This window comes from Manacus vitellinus, unplaced genomic scaffold, assembly GCF_001715985.3.
Source record: "Manacus vitellinus isolate BGI_N305 unplaced genomic scaffold, ASM171598v3 scaffold_2_pilon, whole genome shotgun sequence".
Lineage (NCBI taxonomy): Eukaryota > Metazoa > Chordata > Aves > Passeriformes > Pipridae > Manacus > Manacus vitellinus.
In genome coordinates, this window is record NW_021940208.1 from 32,715,855 (window position 1) to 32,730,702 (window position 14,848).

Below are 14,848 nucleotides of genomic sequence, written 5' to 3' on the forward strand. Positions count from 1 at the left end.
CTCTTCGACTACTGGCAGCTGAAAGGAGAATGTCACCTCCTCCATTGGACAGTGTGTCTCTTGAAGGATTTTTTTACTCTGAAATCATCTGGGTTGTCTGCATTTCTGGTTATGGGCTTGGTGAGTTGTGCTGCATCACTGCAACCAAAACTATTTGCTGGAGTTTACGAGGTGCCAGAACCTGGTTTGGGGGAGCTTTCCTTCAGACACAGACTGCAGGATTTTGAATTCTCTTAAATGTTCTGGTTTTTACAACCTGTCAGTGTTTGTCAAGAAGCTGTTGCTATTTGAGTGTACTTTGACATCGTACTTGTGTTAATCTTCTTTGACCTTATCCTTTAAGTCAGCCTTTTGACAAAGTCTGGGGTCCAGATTTAATCTTAGATGGTTCTTGCTCTTTTTCTAGAGTCAGCAATTTAAAATTGTCTATTTTCCTCCTGTGGTGCATGTGTGTTTAAGCCAGGATTACAGGAAAGCCAGTGCAAACAGAGAGGGGACATTTGACTGCCACTACCTCCCTTGGCTGCCTTCTGAAGGATTTTACAAATATTTTGGAACCCCTAAGAGTATGTGGACTACAGGCTGAGAACAACTACAGTAGAAAGCATGCGAATTTGTCAATAGACCCGATTAAAAAATAGAAATTTATATGGTTAAGGGTATTTGAGAAGTGGGGAGCCTCTGTGGCAGTGTAGAGGAGTCATGCAAGCTGATGGTGTACCTTTAGCTGTGCCAGAAAGTGAGCTCCTTGTCACTGCTGCTCTCTGACAAGTTCTTTCATAGGCCTTTAAATCTGCTTTAAACGTGTTTCTGTGGTGTTTGTTTACCAACATACTGCACAGAAATCACTGCAGCTGGAGGATTTGTACGGATCGTAGGCTTCTCTTCAATTCTCCTTTGAGGTGAATGTGGATCTTAATGTTTTGGTTGATTACGCTCAGTCTTGAATGTTTTCACATTTAAAAACTTAACACAAAGACAGACGGAAATAGGTGAGAATTGCAAAAAAATTAATCTTTTCAGTTTAAAATATGATTTATTTTTTTAAGAGAGCTATAGAACACAGAGATTTGTATTTTTTCTTGTCAGCTACTACTCTCCTTGAAAAATCAGTCAAACACATTGAATATATATGTGTGTGTGGGATGGCTGCTGTTGTTAGGCAAACTTTGGGCAAGATAACTCTGCCTTCCTTATCAGATGCCCCAGAAATGCCTGGCATTGAAAGAAGTAGACAGCATTGGATCAGTGAATGAGGGGTACTTGAATAATTGACTGAGGAGGAAAAAGGAGGATTGAGCCCATGGCTGTTTTGCCAGTTTCCATTATTTGAGGAATATGTTTTTAGGTGGTAGGTCCTGAACTTAGCTGATGACTTGAGAATTTCATTAAAAGGAGTGTCTAACTTTATTAAAATTGCAATTGGTACTTAGATATCCTCAAGGTACTAGTCCAGATTCCTTCACTCATTGATCCAAAACTGATTTTTTACAAAACCAATCTTGGAAGAAATTATGTTCTTTTCTTCACCTTCCTCTCCCTCCTAGGTAAATGAGGAATTCCTAAGACTTCTCTAACAGAGGAGAGATGGAAATCCTTCTTCATTTGTATTGAATGCTTGAAATATAGTGTCCAACTTAAACCTATAGAAAAAAAATCCTTGAGAAATTTTTGAAATGTAGTTCTGTAATTTCTACTTTGTCACAGAGACTGTTTTGTATGAATTGTGTGGCATTTGGAATGATGTATCTTTTTTCTAATCCATAGGGCATATTTTTAGGAGTTGTGACAGGTTTATTAACCACATACACTGCAGACTGTGATCCTAATGAGCAGCGGGGATGGCATGTAGTTCAAAGTCTCTTTTCTAACTCTCTGCCATAGTGTCAGGGTGAATGTAGGCAAACAGTGCCTTGCTGGGGCTCTGCCTTGTCCAACTCTGTTACCTTCAATGCCTGGGTGCATGTGAGCTGACTCCAAAAGAGCTTTGTTGGTTTTCCTATGATTTCAAAACCAACCTTCAGCAAATATGTTTACTTTATATTCTACCCCTTTTTTTGATGTCCTATTTCTTGCTTCTTTTTATTTGTGTTTTGTTCCGAGCATGCTTGCGAGTCTGTATTTACAGGTTGCAAAACTGTAAAATTGTGAATTATCTTGCTGTTGTAAGTCAGCAGCGGACAGGAAGAAAGTTGAAAATACTGAATAGGCAGCATATTGCTGCGTAGGCACTTAATGTTGTTACAGTGTGATATAAGTTAAAATATTGCTTATTTCCTCTTTGCTGTTCAAAACAACCTGAAGCGTGTTATGACCAGGATCTAAACAATAACTGAAAAAGTAAAAACAAATATTTTAACAGAGAAAGACATGGTCTGCCAAATATTCTGTATAATTTATGACTACATGAGTAATCACCAAACAAAATACTTGAAAACACCTGACTTTCTGGGGGAAGACTTTAATTTCTTTTTAAAAACAAACAAACATTCCCTGCAATATCTTCAAAATTGAAAATAATTAAAAATTTAAGCAAGACTAGCAAGGGCTGCAGTATCTGCTGGAGTTTGCCAGCAGTTTAACAAGTCTGTGGACATAAACTCATAGATGTATCAATGACAAACTATTATAAAACTTCATAAAAAAAATTGGCTAGATAAATAGTATTGGAAAACATGCTTCAGTAAACATGCTTTCTTTTTTCTGTTTCATCCTTGTTTTTAAAGAGGTCTTTATGTGATCCACAGAATAAATAACTCCCTGTGTCTTGGTAGCTATTACAAATGACAGCTCTTACTGCTGACATTCCTGCTATTTTTAATCTGATGTAAGTTTATGTCCCGTAACTTTTATTTTTTGTTTTTTGAAATCAGTGCCCCATTCTGACCCACTCAAGAAGAGAACTTGTGTGTCTTTGGAGCTGCACGGGGGGCTGTGTTGCTTCTCTCTCTGAATGTCTGCAGGAGGGAAAACTAAAACGCAGTACTTGAAAGAAGCAAAAGCTGTCAGAAGGAGACAAATACCGAGCAAGTCCCTGTAGAGTATCTTCAGACTTCCTTGTTGCAGCCCTTTGAATCGATTCGGGCATTTTAGCTCCCTGTGTCAGCTGTGCTTTTGCCATAGCGGTCTAATGCATATCTGGAGAAAACTGGAGGGAAACTCCTTCACCTTCCTCATTTTTGGGCAAAAGAATGGGAGGGATGGGAGGCCTATGGCAGGCTTTGTGATTGTGAAGTTGGCTGTTGCAGTTCTTAAATTTGAATAAGTAGGCCAGCAGGCTCAGGCTGTCCATTTACACATGGGATTTTCATTGATGGGGGGATGGGAACAATGATGGCAAAGTTTGCACCAAGTGAAGGCTGTGATTTCCAGGAGGAGGGAGCCTAATCTGAAATTGATAAGAGCTTTTTGAGTTCAAGGGATTAGGAAAGAGGAGGAGAGGCTTTTCAAAAGCAATGTTTTCTTTTCTGAACTGATGAGAGTTATAGCAATGTCCTTCATGGGACATCTCCTATTGTACCTGGCAATGGGCACCTTAAACCCAGAGTTGCCTTGTGTCTGAACAGTCTCTGTTCAGGGGAATGGGAGAATGAATGAATGAATGAGGTCTGGTCTCTGGGCAGCCGTCGTGAGGCCAGTTTCCTTGCATGTATCAAATGGAGGGAAACAGTAAAGAGAGGAGAATAATTAGACGTAGTTGTCACAAGAAAACTAGGACCCAAATGCCTAAAAAAGCTCATTTTTGCATAACAGTGTCTCACTCTGGAAGCTGTCCTATTCTGTGTCCAGCATGGTCCTGCACCTTTAGCAGCAGGTGTGAATGTAAAAGATCTCAAGCCACAATGGTGTTGCTAATCTTCCTTTTCATTGTCCTCACTGTAATATTTTACTGCTTAAAAAACCCTCATGTTTGGGTATTGTGATGAGTGCTGGTGCACCAGAGCTCTTGGGCTTTACTCTTTTAATTCCATTCATGTCATTAAAAACAGCTTTTTCTTGTCCTTTTTGCTTTTCTTGCTTGGGAAGGAGGAAAACAATAAAAAGAGCTGATGGTTTAAGTCACTCTTGCCAGATGACATTCTATGGGAATGTAGAATTGCCAGTATGTAGATTGTAAATAGTCCTTTGATTTAATAAGGGTCTGTTAAGTACAGAACACAGCCTACCAGTAGTGAGGGAATAGGAATGCTTCCAAAATGGGTGTGAGGGGAGAAATTGCTCTTTAGATTTCCCTTCTCTGTTTACCCATCTTGCTTTGAGAAATAGTACTCTGCCTCCCACAGGCTGCTGAAAGTTGTGACTGTGTCCAGGGGTCATTGTTCAGAGTTGGTGCTACATGTTTTGCAAGATTGGATGACTCTGGCTTTATAATACTGAACAGATGTCTTAAAAACCAGTGATGAGCGCCAGCATTTCTTGAAACTGCAGCCTGAAGAACGTCACAGAAAGCAGCATTCGAGAGGAAAACTCTGGCATGAACAGTGCAACCACCTGTCACGAGTCCTCAGAGTCCTTAGAAAATCAGCTAAAATCCCTTTAAGTAAACCACACCTTTTGAAGGAGGGTGGCTGCAACTGACCAGACAGTGGAGAGGGGCAATGCACACTAGAATATAGCCCAAGGCTTTATTGAAATTTGGATGAGGGTTTTTTGTTGGCATTGGAGTAGTAAATCATGTTATGTAAAATCTGTTAGGCGGTGGGAGCAGACTTGAATTGAAAAGTGCTCTCCCAAAGAGAGTGTGCTGGTGGTCTGACTTTCTTCTGTGGTGGGGGAGAAAAGTACCAAGGCAAACTGCATTCAAAGAAGTGAGAAAAAACACAATACCTAGTCTATGTGGTGCCTCTTTGGGATGTACAAAGAGGAGTAATTGAAAATATATAATGACTTCATGTAACTCTGCAGTAAAGAACAAGTAAAAGAATAGAACACAAAGAAAATGAACAAATGTTGACAGCATAAGGCAGCATCCTCTACAGATTGGTAGATATGCAGGAGTTTAAAGAGAACTTAAGTATGATCCTGTTTAAGCTATTTTAATAAAAACTTAAGAAATCTATTTTTTCATGCTAATATTTTGTTAACAAGAAAATTGTATTTTATTTTCTTTTTATGTATGAGACAGATAAAGGGTGAATTGGCTAGAGGAAAAAATAAATAGTAAAACAGTGCCTTATACACTGGACCGTGTTCACATACAAAACAAACTAAAGGAAATAGGAATGTCTATCTCTTCTTTCCTAAGTTTCTCTTTGTTACTACATCCATATCAGATATTTACAACATTAGGTGAAATCCATAGGGTGGTTCTTATTTTTGAGCTGACACCATCCCCTTACAAATGTGAAACCTTCAACATCTTAACCACTAGATGCACTAAACAGTTTCTAAAGATGCCCTAAACCAAACAAAAAGTTCCACTCAACTGTTTTAGTATTCTTTTTGTAGTTTTGGGGACTACACTAAAATTTTGGTAGTTTATCCTTTCACTCGCTGCAGTCAAAATAAAGATGAAATACATAGTAAGATGTACATAAGATATCATTCAGCCTCTAAATGAAAGGCTTTGCCCTTCTTTTTACAAGACTTGCAGTTTCCTCAAGCCAGGGATTTCCTGTGGGGCACAGCTAACCCTGCTGCAAAGTAAGCTTACTGCTTTCATTGACTCTTTGTTTTTGAAAAGCTAGTATTCAGTAGCATCCATGTCCAGAGAATTTGAGTGCTTTAGTGCTTTGTTTGCTAAAGGAAAAGACTTCCTCTTCTAAGGCAATACAGGTGTAATAAGGATAATAAGGAGATATATTTCCTTGTTTTTTTTTTTCCTTCAATCTATGCAAAGGCTCAGTCAACACAACTTTTTATATTATTGGATCTGTACATCACCCTTGGTATATTACCTCCCAAGGTAAGACATATAGACAGGCTTAATGCCTTTCCTAAACATATCTCTGCTGCCCTTGTCAGATGAGTGTGTGTTATAGGAGCTGTGGGTGCAGTGCAGGCACCCTTGGTTCTGTCTGCAGAACCATGACTGCAAACTGGCATCTGTTCCTTTCCCCGTGTCTCTAAGGAGAGGTCTATGGTCAGGCAGTAGGCATTGTTGCAGGTCAATAAGTCCTCAAGCTTCTCCAATAGTGGCTAGCCCATAAGGCAGTACAGTGAATGGGCAAGTGTCATGGATGTAGCCCATGTCTCCAGCACATCCCTGCTTTGCTTTACCTGCCTCAGTTTTAACTTATTTTCAGCTGTTGTGGGTAGCACATTGTTTGTAAATCCGTCAGCTCATGACAATCACTCCAACCCTTTAGGTTATCAGTGATGTTGTGAAAGCAAATAGTCTTAATCCATGAAAATGAAGAGATGTGTGGCACCCTAGTAAAGTATCCAACTGGAACCAAACATTTAAGGCTAGGTTTGCTTGTGCCTTTACCTAGACAAGTGGCAAAGGACTGCTTTGGTCATTATGCAGGGTTTTTAGCATGTAAAGCTTATGTGACTTCTCAGGCAGGGATCTTTCTAGTTATTTCACTTACCCTGTTAAAGCTTTTGGAGTAATCATATCTGGGTGTCTTGGTTTTTTTTCCCATTCTTTTTGGTGGTTTTTTTTTTGCTTGTTTGTCTGGTTTTTTTTTTCATTTGAAAGGTCTCTGTGTGTCCACAAAGGCCAATGAAAAAAATGAGTCCTGTGATGTTTTTCACCTCTGTGATTTGCACTGAGACCTTGGCCTATTTCTCAAGTTATTGCTTCTTACTGGTGAAAATGTGTTTCCAGTGCTCGTTTTAAGATGATCTGCTGGTCTAATTAGTATTGATATATTTAACATGTATACACACTTGTACCTCTTCATTAGAGCTAACGAAAGTCCATAAAAGACAACTTAGCTTTAGAAAGACAAAAAGGGGGGTGGAGGTTGAAGCTATCTATAAACAGTGCTGTAGTCTTTGTGATGGATTGGGTGTAACGGTGAAGAGTGGCAGAGGTGAAACAGGCTTTCTGTTAAACAGGAAATGAGTGATTAACATTTTTTGTCCTACTGATCATAATTATTCCCACTGACTGAAAAAAAAAAAATACTCCTTAGTCTCTCTTTGCTTTAGTCCCATAATAAAATTTTAAGCTATTAGTCATTCTGACATTGTATGGATGAACTGCTACTTTATTCCTCCAAATTTTTTTTTTAAATAATTTTAGTAAACTTTACTTATAATTGTGAATAATGTTTTCCTTGCAATAACCTGCTTGTGTTCTGCATTCCAGGACAGCTTTGCCTCAAATTGTTGTGACTGCTGTGGTGCCTGCATCCCTCTAGAGTTGCATTCCTGGTCGCTGTGTTAGAGCCCGTGGTGAATAATTGTGAGAGGGCTGCCTGGCTGTCATGAATCACAGCAGCCTTTCTCATGGCTTACTGCACTATAGATACTTCTAATGCTCTTAATTCCTGTGATGAGCACACCTTAGCAGTGGTGCATGGTGCCAATCTTGCCTGCCCTGTCATTCATTCAGTGTGACATTGGCATAACTGCAGGTGTTCCCTCGCTTACCTTTCTTGAACAAAAGATAGTTTTTTGTACATACAATGGCCTGTATTCCATGGGACTGTTTCGAAAGACTAATTATTTCCCTGACCTCTGATGTTTTATTAATTGAATCCTTTACCAGCTTTTCTGTGATAGGACCTGGGACTGCAGTCAGTCAGGTTATGCATATGTCCTCCTTCTTTGCTGTTTTTGCATTACTGACGTAATTGCATGGCTGCTTGTGAAGGCCGGAGGTCTGGGAGTGCTTAAAGAGAGAGGAGAAGAAGCCCCAGTTATAAGGGTATCTTGACTTTTAAACGTTCCTCTTCAGTGAGGCCCTGTATCACTAATGAACTTGGGAAGTGCTTCTTTGTCATAAGCTATATATGCACATATGCATATATATATGGTCTATATTTGTGGAAAACAGAAATGTTTATTTACAAATATAAAACTCCTGTATTTATCAAACACTTGTTTTCTGTCTGTTGGAATAGAAAGGTTGCAGCATCAGTTTTGTAATGGCAGCATTAGGATTTTTCTGGATCACCAAATGCAGTTATTCCTGCTAGATTTAAATTTTCTTATCTGATATTTATTTCTTCCCTAATATTTTACACTTCACAACTTTTAAAGTTGTGATAAATGAAGTTGATAAACGAAGCTATCATTTATCCTGATTGCTATTTACCTTTTTTAAAATAACACTATATTTCCTTCTTATTGTTCCCTTCTTTCACTTGAAAATGGATAGATTTTAGACAAACCTGTTGGCTGTCTTGGCTTCCCAAATGATTTTACCAGAGGGAGGAAGGTCCATCCAACAAACCTCAGATATTTGTGTGCATTTTTATCTGCTGTTTTTCTTAGTCAATGTCACTTAGTTTCCTTGGCTTTGAAATTCTAGCAAATGTTTATATATTTGATGTACACTGTGTTGATGATATACCACACCTATATTGTGGTCATAGAAATATAAATGTAGTTATAAAACATGATATTGGCATTGACATAGGACATTGTTAGCCTGGTTGTGGCTCTGTCTCTTTCGGAGGTACAGAAAACATAAGAGTGATCATAAGAAGTTTTGGTTGGAGTCATCATATGTGGAACACTATTCAGGAGTGTGCTTGCCCTGTGTGCATACTTCTCATACTATGAACCTTGTTCATGGTTTTTACATTCATTCTTTCTAAATGCCTGTGTAGAGAAAGTAGGCAGGTGTTACCATCTCAGTAGAAATGTCCAAACTGCCATTATGGAAAAGTGCTTCCAAGGAGTCTACCTAGAATGAGGAGGAGGATATCTGGGGATAGAAATTGGAAATTACTCAAATGCATGTTAGTAGGGTTGCCAGTTCTGACATGCAGGAATGCATAGCCAAGTCTCTTAAACATCAGCGTCTGCAGCTGGGTATGTATTTTCTGTTACTACATACCATGCTCCATTGGAGAGAACTCCAGTAATTGTGTCCCTTGTGCCAGCAGGATGCAACCTGGAGGATGGCCAAGCACCTTCGGTGTTCAAAGTTTTTTAGTCTTTGGCAGCTATGAGAAGGAAATGTGGGATAGTATAAATTTGTGGACTTGATTGCAGAATGTACAGGACATATTAATGCCACTGACATTTGGTCATAGGAAGCCTCTCTCTGTGCTGGAGATATGTATAGCAACCATATAGTGATAAGATGCAGTCTGTCCTGTTCTTGTACATTCATGTGTGAAATAAGGGATGCATTGCCAAAATCTTATCATGTGAAACAGTTTATGGAAGTATGTCTATATTTGGAGATGATGTTTCATAGGTGGTGGTCTGGGAAAGACTCTCACTATGCCACCATCTGTAATGGAAAACACATAGAAACAGTGCAAGGTCCCTTTCTTCACATTTCCAGCTGATACTTCTTTACCATATAACAGTGCAGGAGAAAAAAATGAAGTAAAAAAAAAAGCACCTCCACAAGAACAAAGGACCCAAAAAAGCATGACCTGTTTGGGAGGAAATCCTGCCCTTCCACCTGCATGCAGCTGCAGGTGGCAAATTTCCAGCATCTTTCTAAATACAACTCTTTGACCTGAGGCTAAGCATCATGCTTTCTGTCCATGCTCTTATTGGCAACAGAGAAGGCTTCTGAGTGGTAATCAAAGTATGCCACAACTGGGTGGCAAAATTAGCTACTTCCTTAGTGTTTGAAGCCTCTGACACAGCAGCCAACGTGTGGTTGTGTTGGTGAACATTGTAGTATCAGGAACCTTTCTTCGAGAAAAATGTCACTAAGGCTGATTTATGAATATGTTATGTGCTGTCTGTTGACGAATCAATTTTGAGTGTCCAACACCAGCTCTGAGGGAAATCCATGCTTCATGTGCAGCATCTACATCTGAACTTCTTGTATTTCATTGTCATTAGATAAGACAAGCAGGACTGCCTTACATCAGACTCTTATACCAAAGGGAATTCTGGTAGGTCTGGAGTTACCAATGTTCTCTTTCTTCTTGACCTCTTCACCTAGCCCCTGCAAACTTACCAGAATAGTTGGAAGCCACAGTAAAATGGGTGCAGGCAGACCTGCCTGTTTTGCCAGGCACAGTCTAACTTAGCCTTGGACAGATGCTACATGGTGCTACTTGCCATGGTTAACCCCTGCTGCTGCTATCTGGCTTTTAATGCTGAACAAACCCAGAGAAAGTGTGCTAGACAACTTCCTGTCCTTTGCACACTTTCCTAGAAGTTTTAATGACTTCTTTCTTGTGGCAAGTGGTGCTTGCCACTGAGGCTCCAAGAGGAGGATGATTTTAGCATTTGGATCTGCTGTAGAGTCCCCACACAAAGACCTAGAGACAGGTCCGGTGTCTTCTGTAATAGCTATGGAAATCCTGAGGTCTTCACTTCTCTACTGCAAAGCTTTTGCTTTGGTGGTATCTCCACAGGGAGATTCTGCTGGTTCAGAATCCTGCTGTAAGCTGTCAATATCAGGACATCAGCATCAGGACAGCTGGCTCATGTGCCAGTCAACACTGATCACAGCAGACACATCTCAACAGTGATAATGTTAGCTGGTGGATCTCTGACCTTCTCTCCTACCTGTCCTCAACCCTTTCTTTCCTGAGCATGTTCCTATTGCAATATCCTCCAGCTATCAGTTAAAATACATAAATAAGCAGCCTCTCCTCTTCTGCAGAAGCAGTCTTGAGTATCATGTTCCCTGAAAGTTTCTCTTCAACCTCCAAATCTATTTCAGATATTGTTTGAAGAGATCTGAGAACTACAGTCAAGTCTTGTGACCCAATCTGTATTTGAAGTCATTTCAGCTGATGGTAAAATAAACTGACTGGCAACTTCTGTAGACTACCCCCTTGGATGGGGTGTAGAAAGCAGTGGACTGCTGTGATGTCTTCTAAATGAAAACTTAGTGGGCAGTCATTAGACTTAATTTTAATAGAAACCCTTGACCTATGTGTTATGGAAGCAGTGTTGCTCCTATGGCCTCCCAGTTTGTTATGGCTACATCTGCCTCCGGAGACCAACTCCTGCCTTTGTTACTAATTACTATTGGATCTCTTTCTGAGATGCCATGGTATGCTTTATTGCAATGCTGTCAGCATATGCACCTTGATAGCAAATCCACTTGTTTTTCTAAAGTGTATTGATTGATGCATCCATTCTTCACTCTCCCTTTTGGTGGCTATCATGGCACTGTGGATGAATGGGTGCTGCCTATGCCCACGGGTGAGAGGGTGGGAGAGACCATGAGCACTTATAGGTGCTTTTACAAATAAATGTTGGATCTTGCAGCTCCCCAGATACCCACAGATCCTCACAGTTAGATCCTGCTTGAGAGTCAGGGGTTAAAGTGGGGTTAAAGAGGAGCTCTGCAGCAGAACATTGCTCTGCTTCCCTCTCCTTTGGGTACTCCAAGGGCTGGTGTGAAGGAAAGATGGCCAGTGTGACTGTATGGTCTTGTAAGTACAATGTTTTCAAGTGTAAAAAAGCTTTTGGATGTTTAGTAAAATCCCAAAACAATTTCCATAAAAGTAATTAAATACCTTAACTTCAATTGTGATAGGGATATAATTTTTTTCAGCAATTAGTTAAGTTAAACTTAATTTGCGTGTTTTAGTATTAATATTGGGTTTAAATGCAGTATTAGATGTCAGTAGGGCTGTTGGAAATGTTGGAAATGGAGATGAATGATATAAATGTGTAGATTCAAGGAATAATTTTCTTGGCTTCACAAGTTTTATTAGCTGGTATGGGCTCATCACATTTCACACAGCAGATACTGGTTTTGCATATTTGCAATCTTAAATCAGCGAGTAACAATAAGCATATCCACAGTTTCTGGTCTGAATACTGAAGTATGGCATGAAGTAGGTTCACTTTATCCCAGAGGTGGAAACTCAATCCCAGGAAGCGCTCCACAGGTGGCAGCAGCCCTGCTACCATCCTGACCCAGATTTGGATAAAATTCCAGCATGGTTATTCTCAGTGTGATCTGTCATGCATCACTGCTGTGCAAAGACCCACCTCAAAATGCAGATGGTTGCTTTTGGAGTCATTCAGGCCAGGCTTTGGGAGGCTTTGCTTCAAAGTCCAACTGAAAGTCATGGTTGAGGGCATCTTGCAGTGTGCTGGGGCTGATGGTGCCACCGTGTGCCCCAGCCACTGAGAGCCACGCTGTTCCTCTGGCGGCCAAGATCCACTGCTGAAACTATACTTTTTTATCAGGTTGTGTTTACATCTGGCAAAGATTTGTAGACACAACATCATTAACAGCAGTGCATATTTTCACAAGATTTACCTCTTCAACACTTTTTCCAAGTTAGTAAATCATAGCTTCTCTAATGTCCTGCTGGCTGCGTGAAAAACAGGAATTTATGTAACAAGCTCTGGGCCGCAAACCTTTTCCTGTTAGGAAAATTTTTTTTCATTGCTGGCAGAGGTAGGAGACAGCTCTGTTACTCAAAGAGCGACCTCAAATGTCCTCGGTACAATAATACCAGATTATAACATTTTTGATGACTAAGGAACAGCATCTTAAATATTTAACACTTGTGTTGCAGAGCAAAGGGAGCTGAACCTCATCATGGTGTTTTCCCTGCCTGATGTTTCGTGTGTTTGATATACCTATTTTGATAGTAAACAGTGATCCTTAGCCAACTGGGTATGTTTACAAAATACAGTACAAAAATGAACTGGCACAGGAGGTTTTTTAATCAACAGCCGTGCAGAACAACTTTCTTGCGACATTTCTAGAGCTGGACTTGTGTCAGCCAGGGATTTGGCTGTGGCCCTTTGAGTGAAAACAACAGGCTGAGCCAGGCCAGCCTCACAAGGCTTCTCAGCCAGCCCCTGGGGCTGTGGGCAAGTCCAAAGATGGATTTTCAGGCTTACCCTCTCCATGTGTTAGCTGCACCTGGTGCAAATAAAATTCCAAGGCCTTCCCTAACACCCTGTTGCTAGATTGAGAATGATATTTTGATTGCAGAGTTACCTGCAGGGAAGAGATTCAGTCCTACTTGATAATTTGTAGGAGAATGGCTTCCTTTTGAAATTGAGTGAGGAAGCACTCAAACCATAGAATCATCATGGAGTTGTAGAATGGTTTGGGTGGCCTTAAAGATCATCTAGTTACAAATTCTCCTGCCATAGGCAGGCACACTTTCCACTAGACCAGGTTGCTCCAAGCCCTATCCAGCCTGGCCTTGAACACTGCCAGGGAAAGGGACTTGTCTCTGGTGTTTGTTTAACTGGGATAAATTGTTAAAGATGGTTCTTTGGAGGAGAGGTTGGAAACGCTTCTGAGTCTAGGCACATGATTTGACTCGTTGCTGTGCTGGTTGAACAGCTAGCCTTGAGGCCATGCTCTGCCATCAGCTGCTGTCAGGGAATGTCTCGTGTCCCTGTTTGGGGTGAAGCTGCACGTTTCGGGAGGGTAGTCTCAAGACACTGGTGCCTGTGAGGTGTTGCAGGACTGTAAGAGCTCCTTGCTGCCCTCACCTTTTGAAGGTTTCGTCTTTGACCCTAGAGTAATCTCTGCTGTTGAGCTCTGCAGGTGGACAGTCCTGGTTTGGCTGATTGGTTTTCTGTGGTCCAAAACATGTCATGCCTCTTGCAGGGAATTTGAGCCTGTTGTCTCTGATTTGAGCCAGGGCCCATGAGATAACTGTTCTCATCTTGCATGCTTACTTATGGTCTTTGCTCCTTTCTTCTGCCAGTGAGATGTATGGGGAAAGATGTGCATCTTTGAGAAACTAGATGTAGAGAAGTGAAAGGGTAGGAAGACATTTTTGAAGATACTACTGTCAGAAGCAGCACTCTGGGCTGGAAAATTCAGCAAATTCAGCACAGACCAGAGCAGTGACTGTGTCCCTCATCCTCTGATTTGCCTCACAAGGCATACAAAGGTCCATGAGCTGTATCATCCTCATGGTTTGGTGCTGTAGTGGGTGTTGGGTGTCAGGTTAAAAACTTAGGAGAAGATAGATGGGAGTTAATAGATAGATAGGAAAACAGAAAATACAGAACAGGGTGTTTGTAGGTCTGGCAACCATTTACTTGTTTTGACATAATCGGTCAACTGGGTTTTTGGTGAAGATCAACCTTACTCTAGTGCTTTCTAGACACAGTCTTTCCATTTTGGCTCTCCCAAAAGTTTCTTTGGACAAGTTGCTAAAAATTACTATAGATGGAAGGCGAGTAGCGAATCACTGATTTCTCTACCATTGAGGTCTAATTTCTTGTTTATACATTTCATGTGTTGTTTTGTGGTTCTCTCGTACTTGTTCTGCATAAATCACTGTCCTAGCACAGGCCATCCAGGTGGATCTCCATGTAGACCATGCTGCTGTCCCACCCTTCTACCAATATCCATGGCTGCCTGTTTCAGCACTCTGTGAACTTGTGACCTTTTTAGCCACAGTGTCAAGATATAGGAAAGCTTTTCTGTTGATACAATGTTTTTTACATGTGCTCAGCAGAAAATTATATGAGGAAAAATATGTTCATCTACAACCTGGTAAAGCACAGATTAGTCTCTTATTAACATGTCAACCTGTGGGTTTCCATTTTGGATTATTTATTTTTTTTATTCTTTTTTTTGTATTTAAGAACAAAACGTGGAACATTACTTATAGCTGAGGAGGTAACAAAAAGCTCCAGTACCACTGGTCGTTCTTGGCACCAGGTATCTGATGCCCTCAGGTATTAGAAGAGTCAATTTTGCATATTTAAAATGTTGATTTTAAAAGAAAAAGATGGTCTGAAGACTGAGGTTTTCATGTTTACATGTCTGTGCTCTTTGCATTCCTTCCTCTCTTGTGATTTCTTA

General features: G+C 40.5%; 1 protein-coding gene across 1 annotated transcript in view; it reads left to right on the forward strand.

Moving 5' to 3' along the window:
- FOXO1 (forkhead box O1) overlaps positions 1–14,848 on the forward strand; it is a 65,234-nt gene that overhangs the window by 43,833 nt on the left and 6,553 nt on the right. The gene's annotated exons all lie outside the window — the stretch shown is intronic.